This window comes from Sturnira hondurensis, unplaced genomic scaffold, assembly GCF_014824575.4.
Source record: "Sturnira hondurensis isolate 20B ecotype Veracruz unplaced genomic scaffold, ASM1482457v3 Scaffold0022464, whole genome shotgun sequence".
NCBI classification, from domain to species: domain Eukaryota; kingdom Metazoa; phylum Chordata; class Mammalia; order Chiroptera; family Phyllostomidae; genus Sturnira; species Sturnira hondurensis.
This window is the reverse complement of record NW_028095095.1, coordinates 775,817-794,896: the sequence shown is the minus strand read 5'-3', so window position 1 is coordinate 794,896 and position 19,080 is coordinate 775,817. Positions and strand designations below refer to the sequence as shown.

The 19,080-nt window shown below is 40.2% G+C and overlaps 1 protein-coding gene across 1 annotated transcript in view; it reads right to left on the bottom strand.

The window, feature by feature from the left end:
* CNTNAP2 (contactin associated protein 2) overlaps positions 1–19,080 on the bottom strand; it is a 1,160,842-nt gene that overhangs the window by 921,187 nt on the left and 220,575 nt on the right. The window lies entirely within an intron of this gene.

Here is a 19,080-nt window from a genome sequence, read left to right as displayed (position 1 = left end):
TAAGGCATTTAGCTCTGGAAATTTCACAAAATTGATGTGGGATTTAAAGAGTTGTAATTATATTTTTGTGTGTTTTTCTGTATTACAATAAGCCCGTGAAATGCAATGATTTTACCAATTTCTTGGGAAGGATTTGTCGGATTCAGATGGGTTGAAGATGGGGAGACTAATTTCCCACTCACTACAGGCCTTTCTTTTTCATTTCTCCTCTTTGGAGGATATTTTGACATTTAATAGGCTCTTCTCTGATTAACTGAGTACTTTGAAACTGGGGAAAATATAGTACAGGCACTGTGGGCTGGACATGGGGAAGGGGAGGGACGGAAAGAAGGGAGTCACTGCCTCTGACACATGCCACACAAGACAGGGTAGATGTCAGACCTGCAGAGGTTCTCCCACGCCATGTGGCAGTTAAAAGGCTACGCTTTTAACAACAACCGGCTTCTCGTAACACAGTGGAGCAGAGGTTTTTATGGTAGAATACAGACTGCACAGTAGTACACTGCGCACTTGCCCATGTGTCTCTATAGGGGTACCTATGATTTTTTCTTTTTCATAATGGGTGGAATGATTGTATGAACTATTTGTCACGAAAATCCTAATCTATTTGGTTGACATCAAAATTTGAATAATCTTTTGTTAACCCTCACTCAATATATTATTACTAAAGGGCATCCAAAACTAAAAATTAAAATGACACATTAAATAGCATGTCGGTGGTAAGACTTTAATATTAAGAATATGAGTGTTACTACTTTTTTATTGAATTTGTGACATTGGTTAAGGAAATTAATAGGTTTCAGGTGTACAATTCTATAGTACATCATACATTGTATTGTCATTGCAAAAGGCTTAAGTGCTATATTTAAAGTCACTAAAGAACATATGATAAAGATTGAGAACAATCTTATTAACAAACACTATTTTTTGTACTAATTTTAATGCTTCCTTTACTTTCTCTCTCCATCTCTCACTTCTCCCTCTTTACATCCTTCTCCGTCCACAGTTTGTGTAATTATTCTTCAAATTGCACATCCTCACATTCCTATGAAGTTAATGATCACACAAATAATTTGAAAAATTGTGACTTGGTGAGTGTGATTGTCATAATGATTTTTATAGCATCGATTTACTGAGTTTAAGGCATTCTTTGCAAATAACCTGGTTTAATTCCCTTTGGGCAACTGAATATTAATTATTAGAGTGTTTGCCTTCCCCTCCTGCCTCCTGTATGACAACTCATTATTTACAGGTAGCTTAAGCATGAATACACTCTACTTCATTGGGCTCAGTATATCACCTTCATAACTGCATCAGGCTTGCACCAATCCTGTTTGTTTTCCAGAAAAACTGAGCTTTGCATTGGTTCCTCACCCTTAGCGAACTGTCAGTAAAATTCCCACATGTGTAAAGGAACCCAACTGTATACCATTGAAATGGTTGCATAATTATCCTCTAGTGTAAACTGTTGAGTGATTTGTTAGTTACTTGCTTTGCATATATTTGATGGATAAAACAGATACTCATTCTTTTAAAAATATCTCAGTAGAGTCTATATAGGCAAGGCAGAACATTTCGGCCCGACTTACACCAGTGACAATTTCAATAGAAACGAATATACACATGCTGCCTTTGACATAAAACAACAGAAGAGGACATGACTAAATATTCAAACAAACCAGATTTGGTATGGTTCTGCTGTCAGTTCCTCCTGGGTGGTCTCAAAAAGAGTCATTGATCGTTTCCAGGGAAATGACTTAGTTCCTTCTCTGCAAACTCAGGGGCTGGATGAGATAACACCCAAGGGACCTCCCGCCTCTAAACATTTTCTGATGCCTGTTTCCTGTTCTTCTTCAATGCCAATCATTTCAAAGAACCCCTTCTGAGTACTGGAAATTATATCTTGACAGGAAGGCAACTCCTTGCAGAAAGCAATTCATTACTCAGGACAGGCATTATGACCCCGTTTTTGATGCCTGGTTCTGAAAGCATGGTTTCTCTTGAGGTAAAGAACAGATGCTAGATAATAAAATTCACCTCAGAGGTGAGAATACGAGAAATGGATGCACAGGTACTAGATAGTCCCACGTGCTACCAAAGAGAACTAGAATACCTGAACAACGGCAATGGTAATTACAACAGCTCATATCCAGGAGTGCGTCCCTTAAGATGGCCACTGTGTCCGGCACTTGACATTTGTTATCTCGTGTAATTCCTCTGATGAATCTATGGAGTGAGAATTAGCTCTCCAGGGGAATCTGGAAAGTTTACAGAACCATCCCAAATCACCCATTCAATAGAGATGGCATTTACTCTAGATTTAAACACAAGGAGCCACCTCCTTTCATCACATCGTACTGCCTATCACCAAAAGACACACCAAAGGTAATGTGACACACCAAAAGACACTTAACATAAATAATCCCTGCATGTGCATGTTGCGTTCAAACCCAACACTGACATGTGCAGCAAATTCTTGCAAATTAATTCTGACTATGTCAATGACAGGAAATCACCCCTGGTCCCAGGCAATATTAGAGAGTGACGAAAACAAAACTCATTTAAATTGACAATTGGTGTTCTGTATCGTAAACTACAAAAACGAAGTCATTTTGCTTAAGACATTTTTTATCCTTTCTGATCTAAACATATGCTTTTAATATTGTTTTTTTTCATTATAAGCAGTATATTCTTCAAATTATAACTAATCTAAGCATTCTGTATAACATTCAAACATAAATTTTGAAATATAAGTCACGACAGTATAGAGACATTCATTACACTACTTCTTTGCATATATCACTTAAAAACAGACTTTTTGGCCTTGGCTGGTGTAGCTCAGTGGATTGAGCACGGGCCTGTGAACTAAGGGATTGCAGTTCAATTCCTAGTCAGGGCACATACCTGGGTTGCAGGCCAGTTCCCATCAGGGGACACAGGAGAGGCAACCAAACATTGATATTTCTCTCCCTCTCTCCTTCCCTTCCCCTCTGAAGATAAATGAATACAATTTAAAAAATTAAAAAAATACAGACTTTTTGTACTTCTATGGTATTAATTTCTTATCGTAAAGAAAAGTTTTAGAATAATTAGCAACTGAACACTAACAAGTTTATGCAACTAGCTTTATATGCTTGTTCAAATACAGTAACTGGTTGCACTTTTGGGCTACTGATTCACAGATATACCATGAAACAGGTTTCTAATTAGTTCAACTGCCCAAGAGTCCTGGAGAAGCAGCAAGGAGTTACTGAGTTTAGGAGAGGGAGGGGTGGTAAGTCTCAGTGGACAGAGCGTATACACCATCACACTGAAAAAGACCCTAAAATAGAGTGACATCAAGATCAATTAAATTTAAATTTATCCAAAGAACATCCGGATGGGTACTTGAAAATAAAGTACTGACAGAGTACACTTCTGGTCAAGGGGGCGGCATAGGTAAACAGGGCTCACCTCCTCACATAGGTAAACAGGGCTCACCTCCTCACATAGGTAAACAGGGCTCACCTCCTCACACAACTACATCAAAATTACAGCTAAAATATGGAGCAGGCGTCACTCAGAACCATCAGAAACCAAGGTGAATGGAAATCCGACAACTACGGAATTAAAGAAACCACATGTATCCAGACTGATAGGAGGGGCAGGGACATGGAATGGGCTGGTGTTAAATATGCATGTGGTAGATAAAAATTTGGGAGGGATATGTCAGAAGCAAGGAGTCCCAGCCCCAAACTGAGCACCGCCCCCACCCCCCACCCGCCCCACCAGCCCAGGATTCCAGTGCAAGGAAGGTAAGTCCTCATATCTTCTGGCTGTACACATCAGTGGGGACTGAGGCAGTGAAAGAAACTTCTTGGGTCCCAAGCAGTTTCTCTTAAAGAATCCACACATGGACTTATTCAGATTCAGTCCCTCTGAGCTCCAGCACTGGGGTATCAGCTTGAAAGGCACCAGTGGCACATAGGAAGAAACTTAAGTGTCTGGCATCAAGGTGAGAGCTTAGAGGGACAGCTTTCTCCCATATAGAAAGGCAAGCAGAGGCCACTGTCCATTTTCTGAGACCTCCTCCAACAAAGCCACAGAGCCATAAGCCGGGAGGCTGGTTCCATATCAGAGACTCCATCAACCTGGTTAATACTGTTTGTCCCACCCTGGGGATCCCCAGAGACTCCCCTGGGGACTACCCCCTCCAGGGGTTGTCGCATGCAGCTAAAGGGCCCACCCAAACTGCTTTTCCACATGAATGGCTGGTCTCAGCTCCTGCTTCACAACTTCCTAAATCCTCTCAAAAAAGCAACAGCCAGCCTCGGTGGCCCCAGGCCCAGAACTAGCAGCAATCAGGCTAGATTCGAAGCTTGTCTTTGCCTGGGAATCTCCAAGCCCAGCACAACTAGTAGCCATCTCAGATTGCCTTATAGCCCAGGGGAGTAGTCCAGGGCAAGACACGGGTCAGGGCTGACCTTGGTTTGCACCACCCAGGAAAATTCAGAGCCCGTGCACCCAGTGGACAGCGATAGAACATGTCAGAACAACACCACATGCCTCCCCACAGGCGATCCTCCATGGAGGGTGGAGAATGATGGTCAGTGGCCACTGTAAGTCCTTACAGCTGACTGGCCTGGGTAAATCCCTCCCATTGACCTGCCAACAGCAATTGAGGCTCAACTACAAGGCAGACGCATCTTCAGTACCTAGCTTGGGTGATAGGGAAGGCTGTGCCATGGGACCCTATAGGACACCTACTACATTAGGCCATGCTACCAAGACATGGAGTCAAAGCAGCTCTACCTAATACATGGAACCAAGCACAGAAAGGCTGCCAAAATGAAGAGACAAAGAAACATGGCCCAAATCAAAAAGCAGATCAAAACTCCCCAAAAAGAACTAAACAAAATGAACAAAGCCATTTATCAGATGCAGAGTTCAAAATACTGATTATAAGGATGCTCAGGAACTTAGTGAGGACCTCAACAGCATAAAAAAAGATCCAGTCAGAAGTGAAGGATTCACTAATTGAAATAAAGTACAATTTCCAGGGAAACAGCAGTAGAGTGGATGAAGCCGAGAAACAAATCAATGATCTGGAACACAAGGAAGCAAATAAACATCCAATCAGAACAACAAGAAGATAAATGAATTTAAAAAAATGAGGATGCTATAAGTATCCTCTGGGACAACTTCAAGCATTCCAACATTCACATTATAGGGGTGCCAGGAAAATAGAAAGAGTAAGAAATTAGAAATCTCTTTTAAAAAATAATGAAAGCAAACTTTCTTCATTTGCTAAAGGAGATAGACATGCAAATCCAGGAAGCACAGAGAACACCAAACAAGATGGATGCAAAGAGGCCCCCTCCAAGACACATTATAATTAAAATGCTAAAGGTTAAAGATAAAGAGAGAATCTTAAAAGCAGCAAAAGAAGTTAGTTGTCTACAAGGGAGCTCCCATAAGACTGTCCACTGATTTCTCAAAAAGAAACTTTGCGGACTAGAAGGTATTGGCAAGAAATATTCAAAGTCATGAAAAGCAGGCACCTACAGCCAAGATTGTTCTACCCAGCAGAGGTATCATTTAGAATCAAAGGGCAGATAAAGAGCTTCCCAGACTAGAAAAAACTGAAGGAGTTTATCATCACCAGACCATCACTATATGAAATGGTAAAGGGACTTATTTTAAAAAAACAAAGGAGATCAAAGCTATGGACAATAAAATGGCAATAAATACATATCTGTCAACAATTAAATCTAAAAAAAAAACCTCAGTAAACAAGAACAGAGACAGGGTCATGGATATGGAGAGCATTTTGATGGTTGCGAGGTGGGAAGTAGTATAGGAGAATGGGTGAAAGGGTGAGGGGATTAAAAAGGACAAATAGCCTTGACTGGTGTGGCTCAGTGGACTGAGTGAGCACCTGTGAACCAAAGGGTTGCTGGTTCGATTCCCAGTCAGGGCATATGCTTGGGCTGTGGGCCAGGTCAGGCCCCCAGTAGGGGGTGCGAAAGGCAAACACACATCCATGTTTCTCTCCCTCTTTCTCCTTTCCTTCCCCTCTCTCTAAAAATAAATGAATATATTTTTAAAATTAGGCAGTTACAGAATAGCCGTGGGGATCTAATGTAGGAAACAGAGTAGCCAAAGAACCTAAATACATGACCCATGGACATGAACAATGGATTACCTGAAGGATAAGGGTGGAGGGTGTTGGGTGGAGGGGGAAAGGTGGAAAAATTGGGACAACTGTAATAGCATAATCAATAAAATATCATTAAAAATTAAAAATATTTGAAAGTAAAAATAAAAAATAAAAATCTTAACAAAGAGATGAGAACTTCCATACACATCTATCTGACTTATAAATTGAGATTAAAATTTGTGTATATTTAAAACTATATTGATTATAGTGATTTTTAAGTGTTAGTAATATGGTTATACAGTATTAGTATGCAGAAAAGTATATAAAATTAAAGTTATCTATAATACCACATCTTAGAAGTAAACATGATGAATACTTTTATATAATTTTTTACTTTTTTAAGCAGCTGTTAAATAAAAGAGATACTGCTTTGTATAAACAATTTATATATTCTGCTATTCTTCACCTAATACTATATTGTGACCATTTTTGTTGTCATTAAAATCTCTTTCAGTTTTTGTAATGGCTGCACACATAGTTTATTCAACCATTTTTCTTTTTCCACAACTTAAAAAAAAAACTACTTTTATGAAGTACTTTATTTTAGTTGGATTGTGCTCTAGTCAGAGACATAGAAATGCACATTTATCTTTCAGTTGTTCTTTTGGAAGCATTTGGCAATCAATAAACAAACAAATAAATACATCATTATCCTGGTTTTCGGACTCACTGGTTGAATGAGTACACAAAAGCTATTGTGCCCTCAGTTTTCGTGTTGCCTAAATGGAGACAATATGAGTTCCTAACTTGTAGCAGCATTAAGAGGATTAAATAAGGCACTTAACACAGTTTCCGACACGTTCTCAATGCTCAGTATATGCTGAATTCTCTAATTACATGAATAATCATAATTGTTATCATTTCCATCCTCACTGTGGATCTACGCTCTGATCTTACACCACCACACATGTTTTGGAGGAAAACTCAAAATTTAGACCAACAATGTTCGAATACGGTGAGTTCAAAGTCTGGTATTCTCATCTGCAAAGCGATGTAACATGACCTATTTTGTAGAATTGTGAGGACATTATAGATACAAGCCAGAAACACTCAATAAATGTTAGTTATTCCTTAGCTTCCAGATCCACTGTTTCCTGGCAGATATATTTCTGATGCAAAGTAGTAAGACTTCATTTAAACAAATGGCAGTTTGTTAACCAAATCACACATTTTTCTCTTAATTGAAAAGCTAGCATAAAAACTTTTGAAATTTTTGCAATGTGCTCCCCAGTATGTTACAGGAAGTAATCGCAGTCCAGAGCATTCCTAGTCTTACTCCCCGCCCCCCCAAATGAATCAAATTCTTATATAAAAAATCAGTTTTGTGGTGAAAGTCTTACAGAGTAAGTGAATCGTCTGAACCAAATTGAAGCTGCCTAGAGTTATCCAAATAGCTCTGATGTGATCAGTTCCATGTAAAGCAATAAAAAACCAGCTGAGCCAATTTAATGGCACTGCCCACTAAAGAAATTGTTTGAACTCTACACAGAGCACAGTTCTACTCTCCGTGTGTTAGGCCCCACCAGGTACATCTCTGAACAAGCCTGGTTAAGATGAGACAGCAGCTTTATCCTCAAAATCCAAAGCGCACTCGCTTGGACCATACCATTCCATCTCCCATCTCAGCCTATGAGGCCAGGGGAGGCGGGAGGCTGAGCATGTAACCCGGACTGGACAGTGTGACTCGGGTTACTGAACACAGCCAGCGGGTCCTGTGGTGTTACGTGGTGTTACGTGGTGTTACATGGGCCGTGGAAGCATTAGCAAAAATGCAAACCCAGGCCTTCCTTCTTTCTTTAATTAGTAGGAACACAGCCCTTTAAAAATGAAGCTTATCAGACATGGAACACAGGTTTATTTTACTTACTTATATAATTCCTGTCTTTTAGGGAAAATCACTATACATTAATGATCAATAATTTTCAAATCTAAATGGAGTACAGGAAAACCATATGGGTTTATAGACCATAAGCCAAAACATTCTATAATATTTCTCTTGTTTTCAACTACAGACACACGAAAAATGTAAAGGAACAGCCATATAGACAATACTCAGCTGAAATTATGTGCAGAGGATCAGATCAATCTTACCTTGATCTCAAACTTTAAAAAAAAAATCACATTAAAGAAAATGTAGGCCCTGGCTGGTGTAGCTCAGTGGATTGAGGGCCTGTGAACCACACGATTGCAGTTCGATTCCCAGTCAGGGCACATGCCTGGGTTGCAGGCCAGTTCCCAGCGGGGGACCCACGAGAGGCAACCATACATTGATGTTTCTCTCTCTTTCTCCTTCCCCTCTAAAGATAAATACATAAATAAAATCTTTTTTTTAAAAAAGAAAGAAAATGTAAAATTAGCCAAAGAAGACAATCAAATTGATCCTAGCTGAAACCACAATGTAACAAATGTCAAAGGATGATGAATTGGCAACTAATCAAACTATTGATAAAACAGCTTATTCCGCACGATTCTCTGTAAGTAGCACAGATAAAAGATATGAGAACTCAGGGGGCCATTTTTCTTTGCACTATTTATGCCAATAAGGTGATACAGTATTGTTTCTGTCTACAGTACAACAGAGATCAGTATGTGCAGACATTTTACTTCCTTATCGGTATGATGTCTAAAGAAATCTCAGCATGCAGTACACACTTCCACACTCGGCAGGCACTAAAAATGTGTCTACTCACTTTATCTCATCTGTTCTAACACTATAATGAGCCAGCAGCCAGGTGACTGGCACCGTCTATACAAGCAGTTCTCACCCAGGGGCAATTGTGTCTCCTGGGAGTCACTTCTTACTATATGGAGTCCGTGTTGGTTGTCACAACTGGAGGAAGTGCAATGTACTAGTAACACCTAATGGACAATAGCTAAGGATGCTGAAAATTCCATAATGAACAGGACAGCCTGCCCTGTGCCCTCCAATGTCCAATTCAGTATGTGGCCCAAAACATCCACAGTGTCAAGGATAAGGGACCTTGGTCTATACTGATATCCACTGTGGCCAAAGTGTAATTTGTTTTAACAGATACATTTATTTTTGTTATCATTGATAACGAATACACAAAGCAAGAAAACACGGTGGAGTAGGAGGGAATGAATGGCGGGAGCGGAGGAGGCCCTCCAGCACCCTCAGAGGAGGGTCACCTGGGAGAAGGGGGCGGTTCCTCCGCCAGGAAGAGCCGCTGGGGCGGGCCCAGGATGAGTCTGCACCGCTGGCTGACAGAGGAGGAAACGCGAAGCATTCTCCCGTCATCTGGTGATCTTACATTCAGAGCCTTTCTTTTGCACCACGGTTTGAAATGAATGTGAGCCATGACCACACATCCAGAGGAGCTAAGTGTGTTCACCACCAGCAGCCTGAACCAGGGATATCTTGCTCAAAGCATTCCACAGAGAAGGATTTTGCCCCTAGAGAAGATCATTATTTGGGGGTGCTCAGGGCTACAGTGACCAGAATGTTTTCACAGGCAGGCTCTGATCACCTGTCTTCTTTCTTCCCCAAGAGCATTTTCTCAGTAACTGGGCATGAAACGGACATAGGGTGACTTCTTTAACTCCTCCCAGTTAACAAAAACGAGGATGGAAGGCTGAAAAGACTAATGTGACGCTGTTTGGAGCATAGGAAAATGTTGCCTATGTGTTTAATTTAGAATAGGAATATAAAAATAAAATGGTGGTAATTCTTTTCAAGCCCAGGTATGAAGGATCTGATAATAGTCTAACAGAAATAAAATTATTAAATAGTTTACAAAGACTGTTTTCTGATTTTTAAGTGCATATCCCAGAACTTGGAGGACTTGAAATTTCAAAAATCAAACTAAATGATCATTTTAGTATATTATTAACTTTTAATTCATGAGGGTGATTACTACCATCTGAAATATTTGCTCTTTCCCCCTGGCTAAGCTCATTTAAATAGGTAATAATTAAGACTAACAACTCAAGAACAAAAGCTACTAAGAGAATCTGTCTATATTTACAATGTTTTGAATTTTACGTCTTTCCTCACACCAAACAGATGTTCCAAGTGACAGGCTGATGGACTGCCCAACAGTAAGGACTTTAATACTCTGCAATAACCTCCCATAAACAGGATTAACATACATGTAAAAGGCAGTTAAAATATCCCAGGAGCTGGGAGTCCCCGAGGAAATGCTCTGACTGAGGCTGATAAACTGCCTGACCAGAAAGAAAGGAAAGTGCAAGTTGTGTTTCTTCGCCAGCTGTCCTTAAGTGAGCGCATTACGGAGTGTATTAGCTGCCCTGGAACGTTTTCCTGTTCAAATCTGACAGTACCCAGAGGGGCGGTGGGAGGGGATGATGGGGGGAAGGGTTTTCAAGAACAACTATGAAGGACACAGGGACAACACCAAGTGCAGGGGTTGGGGAGGGAAGCAAGGGAAGGAGGTGGGTTTGGCTAGGGAGGGGGAAAATGCAGACGACAGTAATTGAACAACAATAAAATAATTTAAAAATTGTTCCTGTTTGATATGTGGAATGTGCAATACTGTTGAGATATTTTTCTTGCTAATATCTCCTCCTGTCTGTCCTTCCAGTAAAAATTCTGGGCCAATCGTCAGTCAGCAGAATCCACAAAATGTTATTTTTCTGCAGTCCATCACTGACTTTCTTCGCCCCCGCTCCCAACTACTTCTTGCCGTCATATTATCATAATGTGTGCACGCCTTGTTTTCATGTGTTGGTTTTTACTTTATGAAAATAATTTTGGACTAATATTTACAGTAAAAAACACATCCTCTCTTATTCTACAATAAAAAATATATTGTTTTTTCCTAATTCAGAATGGCAGGCATGAGCTTAATTACAAATTATACTCTACCAATGATTTTAGTTTGCTTTTAAATCCACCATTACTGCTTTTCAAATTAACTTTGAAAATTATTGAGAGTAGATTTCAATTCAGATTTTGTGGTACGACAACGTAAATGTAACTCGGAATCAGTGACATACTAAAAGTATATCCAAAATATGACCTAGTCGCCATTTGTAACTGTCCTGAACTGAAGTAGAAAGTTGTATTTGCCATGTTTTCTGACTGAAGAGACTCAACAGTAACTCCCTTCCATGTAAGGATATGACACTGGAAAAAAAATCAAAGGCCCACAGCCTGGACCCCCATGGGCTTGAAAAACAAGAATGCCATTCTTCGTTTATCATCACTTAAACTTCCTGTCAAAGCAAATGTCACCCTCAAATGTCTATCCAGGAGCGAGACGTGCTCAGCATCTCAGTTTCTTGTTATGTGAAATACTAATACCTTGTTATCTTTTAATATTTGTAAATCTGAATTCACATTACTAAGTAAGGCCACGGCGCCAATATTTTTTTCACCACCTCAGGAACAGCAGATGCTGTGAGAATGACAGGCCGCCGAGACGAGCCCCAGTCAGGTAGCAGTGGACAGTCTTTGCATCGTCACATTCCAACTCTAGTTTGAAATACAAACTGCTCTGTACAGGACTGAAGAATACAGCGTGCGCTTAAACCCATTTCTCTTCATGGCAAGCACATTTCTGGTAATTAACATACTAACGCTTTATCTATCGCCTAGAGATGGAAGTATACAGCGTGTCCTGCCTGCGTAACTTATTAGCACCACAATTTTAATGATCTCTTTTGCTACGTGTAACTTGGCTTTGAGAGCTATTAAATCTATTTTTATACTGATTTATTTTTATTTTCAGATTAATCAGGACACACATTTCAAATGAATAAGACTGTGATATTTTTCCTCTGATGACAAATAATTTATATATGGAATCCAGGAAGCAGCCTTGTGAAGCTGTAGTTTAAAATAACCTTATATAGAAATAACAGTAGGTCTATACACATTCAAATTGGGAAAAATAAAAACTGAGGGTTTTTTTGCTTTATATGACTCTTTTGGGACATCTACTAATATATTCAGCTTAGCAATTATTTCAGTACTTTGTAGACCCCATTCAATACGATTCCATGAAATCACACCCTGTTGAACCAATGAAAAACCTCTATACCACATCAAATAGTAATCAGCTTTCACTGAGGGGCTAAATTAGGTCTACATTATTTACATGTTACATTAGCTCGGTTCAACCAACATTCACAGCGAGTCTGCTAATTAACGGAATGTCAGTGATGAATAAGGTGATTTGGGGCACCCCTCCCCCCAATATCTTAAAGTCTGATGTATTTTGGAGTGTTTTGATAAATATGCCATTGGATACATTCCACTGGACAGAAAAAGAATATTCGCATTAACACAGTGTAATGGGAGCAAAGAACTGTCAAAGCAGTGCATTCTGGAAGTTTAGAGAAGTCAGTCTTCTTGTTGGAAATTGCATCTCAACTGAACTCTGGAAGAGGAGACAGATGGGTCAGGTGCAGAATGATGGGGCAGTCAAGAGGACAGCGTGGACGGATGTGTGTTACAAAGCAGGTCACGGGTTTGGCAACAGCAATGGTTTGTATCAGCATCAGCAGAGCCTGAAGAGCGACAGGGAGGGATGGGGTGTAAGGCTGCGGAGGTAGAGGAAGGACAGGTATTTCAAACTCGCCACCGGGACTTTGCTGGCCGTGCAGCACCAGTCAGGTCTTCCAAACACCGGTGGGATACAGTTACATTTCCATTTTGGAATTAAAATTAGCAAAATGATTTACAAAGAGTACATTCAATAAATGCCAATGCGATTGATGAATCTGTGTCACAATATATTGATCCTCAAGCAACATAATAAACATTTTACTTCATATAGGTGTGTGTTCATGATGAACACAATAAATATGTATCTGGGACCCTACTATATTATGCAAAACTAAACATCTAATTTCAATAGAAAAACACAGGTTGACTTCCAAAACTGTTTATTTCTCTGCCCAGTGAAATTGATCTAAACAGAAATTCTTACCAACTGCAATGAATATGTATCGTACCAGGTGGAATAATGTTCCCCCCAAATTCATATCCACCCGGAAATTCAAAATGGACACTTATTTAGAAATAGGGTCTTTCCAGACATGGTAAGTTATTTACCATGAGGTCCTACTAGGTTATAGTGGGTCTTAAATCCAAGGCTGGTGTCAAAAAGATGTGAGGATACAGAAACGTAGGCACACAGAGGGGTGATGAGGTCTGGTGAAGGCAGAGGCAGAGCCAGGGACCACGCAGCTACAAGTCAGCCAACACAGAGAACTGCCGGCAACCACCAGAAGCTCAGGGAGAGGCAGGAAACAGTTCTCCCTCTGAGCCTCCGAAAGGAACCAGCCCTGAGAACGACACCTTGATTTCTGACATCTGCCCTCCAGAACTGTGAGAGAACACATCTCTGTTGCCCTAACACACACAGTCTGCGGTACTTCATTACCACAGCCCTAGCAAACTGACACACAGATACGTGCATCATCTCTTGCTGAGGGTGCGTAAGAGCTGTGGGAATGAGGTTGTGGCTCCGACGAGAGAAAATTCTCACTGACGCAGCATGCAAAGGAGAAAACACTGCTTCCCCTCCTGCCTGCATTTGGCTTGTCCCGATAGGGGTTTCTCAGCCTGGCATGCACTTTCCACCGTGATTTGCATTGGGCGACATATCCAGGCTTTATTCATTATTCACCCAAACTGAAAGCTTATATAAAAATTATTTGAGGTGTGAGGATCCTGGTTTCCCAACATGCCAACCTTCTTCTTAGGACAACTCGGGTTAAAGTTAATTTAGTATTTGTCATCAACAGACTCATTACTTTAATCAATACACTGTGTTGGGCTTTTGTTAAATAAATGTTTGAGCACTGCAGCCATAAAAATTTTTTAAAAATTATTATACTGAGTCTTCTCCTTCCTCCCTCATGCAGTCCCTTCGGTATACAGTAAGAAGATTAGCATGGGTGTTTCAGGAGACGCCGTGCTGAGTCAAAAGGCATAGGGAATAAATAAATACCTCTATGTTTTAAAAACAACAGCGTGCACTTGTTTCAACTCAACCGGGGGGGGCGGGGGGAAACCACGTGTAGAGGGATCAGACTAATCTAAAATGAGTTTCCATTCATTGACACTGGAATTCGTATTACAGTCAAGACCAGTCAGGAAACAAAAACGGCCACGGCGCCAAAGGCTCCCGGACCAGTGGCCTGGAACTAAACATTTCCACCTGGAATAGCACGACCCTCTTATTTCCACCTTGAGAAGAACCTCATTTCTCAGATGACAAAGCAATCGTGCAAGAGCTGATCCTGGAAGAAAGATGATACCCCCAGGGGGAGTTACAGGAGAACGCACTCCGACCAAAGCTGTGCTCACACGGACATCGCTCCTTCTGGAGTTCTGGCAAACGGAAGGCAAAGAAGTACAACCCCACTCCCTAACCTGCAGGTTTCAGATGGATCTGAGAGCCACCCTCCAAGGGGTTTTGGGGAAGATGAGAAACTTCATTTCTCTCTCCTGTAAGAATGATCAAAGCCAACTTTCTCTTTGCGGGCACCTCCCAAGTACGCAGGATCGCTCCTCCTGAGAGGACAAAGCGGGAGCATGCATATACTAGACCCGCCTTTCCCCGCTCAAGGCTCTGAGATTCCTTTTCTCATCGAAAAAGCAAACAAAACCCAGGAGGCAACAGTTCACTAAGTTTGAGAAAAAAAGACCATCTTCTCGGGCCCCATTCCAGTGAATTCCAGTCCAGGTAAATCTCAGTCCTTATAACTTGGGGAAAGTTGCTGATAACAAGGATGTTTAACACATCTTTTTCCTTAGTATAAACATGCATGTTTTTTTGTTGTTGTTGTAAAAGAGATCGACGTAATTGGCCTTCTTCAAAAATAGAAAAATTAGCCCTGACTGGTGTAGCTCAGTGAATTGACTGCAGGCTGAGAACCAAAGGGTCGCCAGTTCGATTCCCAGTCAGGGCACATGCCTGGGTTGCAGGCCAGGTCCCGAGTGGGGGCCACATGAGAGGCAACCACACATGGATATTTCTCTTCCTCTCTTTCTCCTTCCCTTCTCCTCTCTCTAAAAATAAGTAAATAAAATATTTTTTTAAAATAGAAAAATCAAAAATAACCTGGACACTGGTCAGGAAAATGACTTAGTTAAGGCTCTGGTTAAGGAAATAACCTGTCATTAAATGTTTCATGGTAAAGATAAACTCTCCAGAATGATGAAACTGATGTTTTCCAAACCAAGGGAAAAAATTTAGAGACTGTCATTCAAACAAATAAATGTTATAATTTGTTTAGAGTATAACAAGACAAATAAGAAGCAGATGTTTCGGTTCTTTCAAATGCATCATCCCATATGGTAGTCAGTTGTCACATTTTTTAATTTCAAATGAATTAAAATTACATTCAAAGTTTAGTTCCTCAGTGTCGTGCCTACATTTCAAGTGCTCCACAGCCACACACGCCCAGGGTTACAGTGGGTCTAGAACCTTTACATCTTTGTATAAAAGTTCTGTTGGAGAGCATTGCCCTAGAGCTGTTTTTCTGTCTTTTTTTTCTTAAATGATATTGACATTTGTCTATTTCCTGTTGCTGTTCTTAACAAATTAGCAAAAAACACGGTAGCTGAAAACAACAGAGATTGGTTCTCTCCTGGTTTTGGAGGCCAGAAGTCCCAATTCAGTTTCACTGGGTTGAAATCAACGTGTGGGCGGGATGACAGGGTGTGGGGAGGAGTCTGCTCCTCTCCCAGCTTCCAGTGGCTGCCTACACACCTTACTGTAGAGTGAAATGTCTCCCTCTCTCCCTAAGTGGTCTGCTTGCCTCCATCTTTTCTGCTGGCGAAACCCCCTCTGCCAGCTTCTTGGAAAGATACATGTCACTGCGCTCAGAGGCCACCTGGATAACACTGGCTGATCTCCCCATGGCAAGATCATTACCTTAATCACCTTAATCACACCTGCAATCACCTGCCTCCTAAAGTAACAGCAGTTAGAACCTGATATCCCATTTCCTACAACCTGCTCAAGTGATATTTTTCCATTTCCATTTTACTTTATTTGAATCTATGTTGCAGATTTATCATTTCCTCCACTGGAATCTATAAGTATAAATGTTCCTATAGTTTCTCAAAGCATATGATAGCCCCCTACTCCCCACCCCAAACACACCAGAAAGTCTTATACACTAGAATACCCAGCTTTCTATTTAGCTTTAGGTATTTTTCCTCCTCTTGTTATGATTGTAAAAGCCCAGATTTTATGGAAAGCCATGATAGCACTAACGGAAAACTTTACAAATCTACTTCCAACAATTGCAGAACACGTCATATTTTAAGTCACACCTGAGTTAGAGGGCTACTTCCTCTTGGCAAGCTGCTTTGACTCTACTGTGAGTTCTCAAGTATCTATGTTGATTGTGTTCGTTTTAAAATAATTATTTTCTAAAGGCCATCTCAAAAATAAAATACGTGTCTAGATATCTTAATGAAAATGAAAATAAGAAACAGAATTGACTGTAAAAACTACCCAAAACAATTAGAAAAACAGATAAAAAATAAATAAAAGATAACCCAATAGAAATCTGGGCAAGATTCCTGAGCAAACACTTCAGAAAAGAAGGTATATATACATGACCAGTAAGCATGACCTCTTTCAAAATCAGGAAAATGTTCATTAAGACTAAAATGAGATTAATAAACACCTACCAGAATGGCTAAAGAATACTAAATGTCAGAATTTGTGGGGCAATTAGAACCCTTATACACTGCTCATGAGAGTTTAAATTGACACAACCTCATTAGGGAACTTTATATAATTTAACAAATGTTGAATATATACATAGGCTTGATATGACCCCTTCCTAAGTCTATACCCGTGAAAAATGTTTATAGCAATTATGTAAAAATAATCAAAACTAGAAACCCTCAAATGTTTATAAACATGGAATGAAAAAATAATTACAGAATATTCATACAATAAACTAGCCATCCTACTGGAAATAAATGCCTTAAGAGCATGGATAATTCTCACAAGTATAATGGAGGGGGCCCAAGGAATGCTTCTGGGATGTAATAAGATTCTTTGACTGACCTGGTGCTAATTACAGCGGTGTTCACTTTGCTGGAATTTAAGAGTAGGAAACGCAACAGTGCTGGTGAGCACTGACCTTATACCAGGCTGCCTGGACTCCCTTGCAGCTCCATCACTCACTCGCTGCGTGAGCTTGGGCACATGCTAACTTCCACTATTTTTATCCTAATCAACACTACTAGATGAACTGCCTTTGTCAGCCATGCTGTATTTTTGTTATTCGCTGTGCTATTATTTCACTGGGTTGAAATCAACATATTCCATGATGCATAAGAGAAATTATATACAGCATTGTTTCCTCAAAGAATATTACATATTTTTTTATTTATTGAATGCGAACATGCTCCTTATAAAATATGGCATGTGATTACAATATCACTTCCTTTTTTTGCCTTCCCACCACAATGCCAATAGCTGGAATGTGTGTGAACATAGCGTCTGTGTCCAGGAAGACACCTCACAGTAAAAAGGACCTCAATTTATGTCAGGGTTCCCTTGAGGCTCCTCCTGAAGAGTTAAAACTTCATCCTGAAGATCTAATTCTCTTGAAGCGCTAAATCTGTCTCTCTACTCATTATGTTTGCTATAATAAAATGATGACCAAATAAAATAAACCTCTGTGCAATGATAAAGATGATCTCTGCGGTCCCTTTGAAGTAACTGGCTCACTTTGTATGTGACAATGCTGCCCGTGAATGAATAAAATATGATTTAATCATCATTACAGCTGCTATTTTCACTAATCTCTGCAACTAAATTCATACAAAGGTGAAAGCTTTATGAATTTTTTATTTTGAACTACCAAGTGTTTGGTTAATTTTAAAAAGCTTTCCCAATAGTGCATTAGCCACTTTCTGGTTATAGTGAACTTTCATTTTTATGGGTCTGTGGGAAGGGTGAAGGGAGTGTCTAGCAGGAGCTTCCTCGCATAAGGCTGATACACCAATTCCCCGCCCTATCCAAACCCAGCATCCTTCCTCCCTCAGCCAGCTGGAAGTACAGGAACAAAATTTCCTGGGAGGAGGCCAAAATATTTTAAAAGAGAGTTCAAATTCTAAAGCCAGTGTTGGTAAGTCACGTGTTTTGCAGACTGAATTCATACGACCTACTGGCCTCAAACAACCTCACACCATCTTTAGAGTTATAGTGTGTTGGCAAAGTAATTCTGCACTTACAGAAGCAAATAAGCAAAGTTAAATCATCTCTAGACTCTACTGTCAACCTTGGCCTGAAAGACGTTCCCCAGATAATGATTTGATGAATTGGAAGTCGCAGGCAAGAAGGTGGATTAGGGTAAAGATGAGGAAGAAGGACAGGCAGATAAGGAGGCTAAAAAGCTGAAGAAAGAAGGAAGAGAAGGCCATGGAGGGAAAAAAGGAGAAAACAAAGCACTATGATAAAAAAAAATAAGCAGGAACAGTAGTTAGCAGGTTTAAAGCCCTCAAAATCCACATTTTGGCGCCATTAGAATGATGTATAATGCATTTTAAAATACAAAAAGGGAATTTAAATAATGATTTTAAAGAAGGGGTGACCATGTAAATTTATAAAGGAATAAATAAAAGTTACAGACATGCAACATGTAACTGACATTACAACTCAGTGTTTGGCTTTAAAATAATGATGCTATGTTCTGGTTGGTGTGGCTGAGTTGGTTGGAGCCTCATCCCTTAAACTGAAAGGTAGCGAGTTTGATCCCCGCCCAGGGCACATGCCTAGATTGCAGGTTCAGTCCCTGGTTTGGGCATGTACCAGAGGCAAACCATCAATGTTTCTCTCACACATTGATGTTTCTGTCACACATCGATGGTTCTTTTTTTTTTTTTTAAAGATTTATCTTTAGAGGGGAAGGGAAGG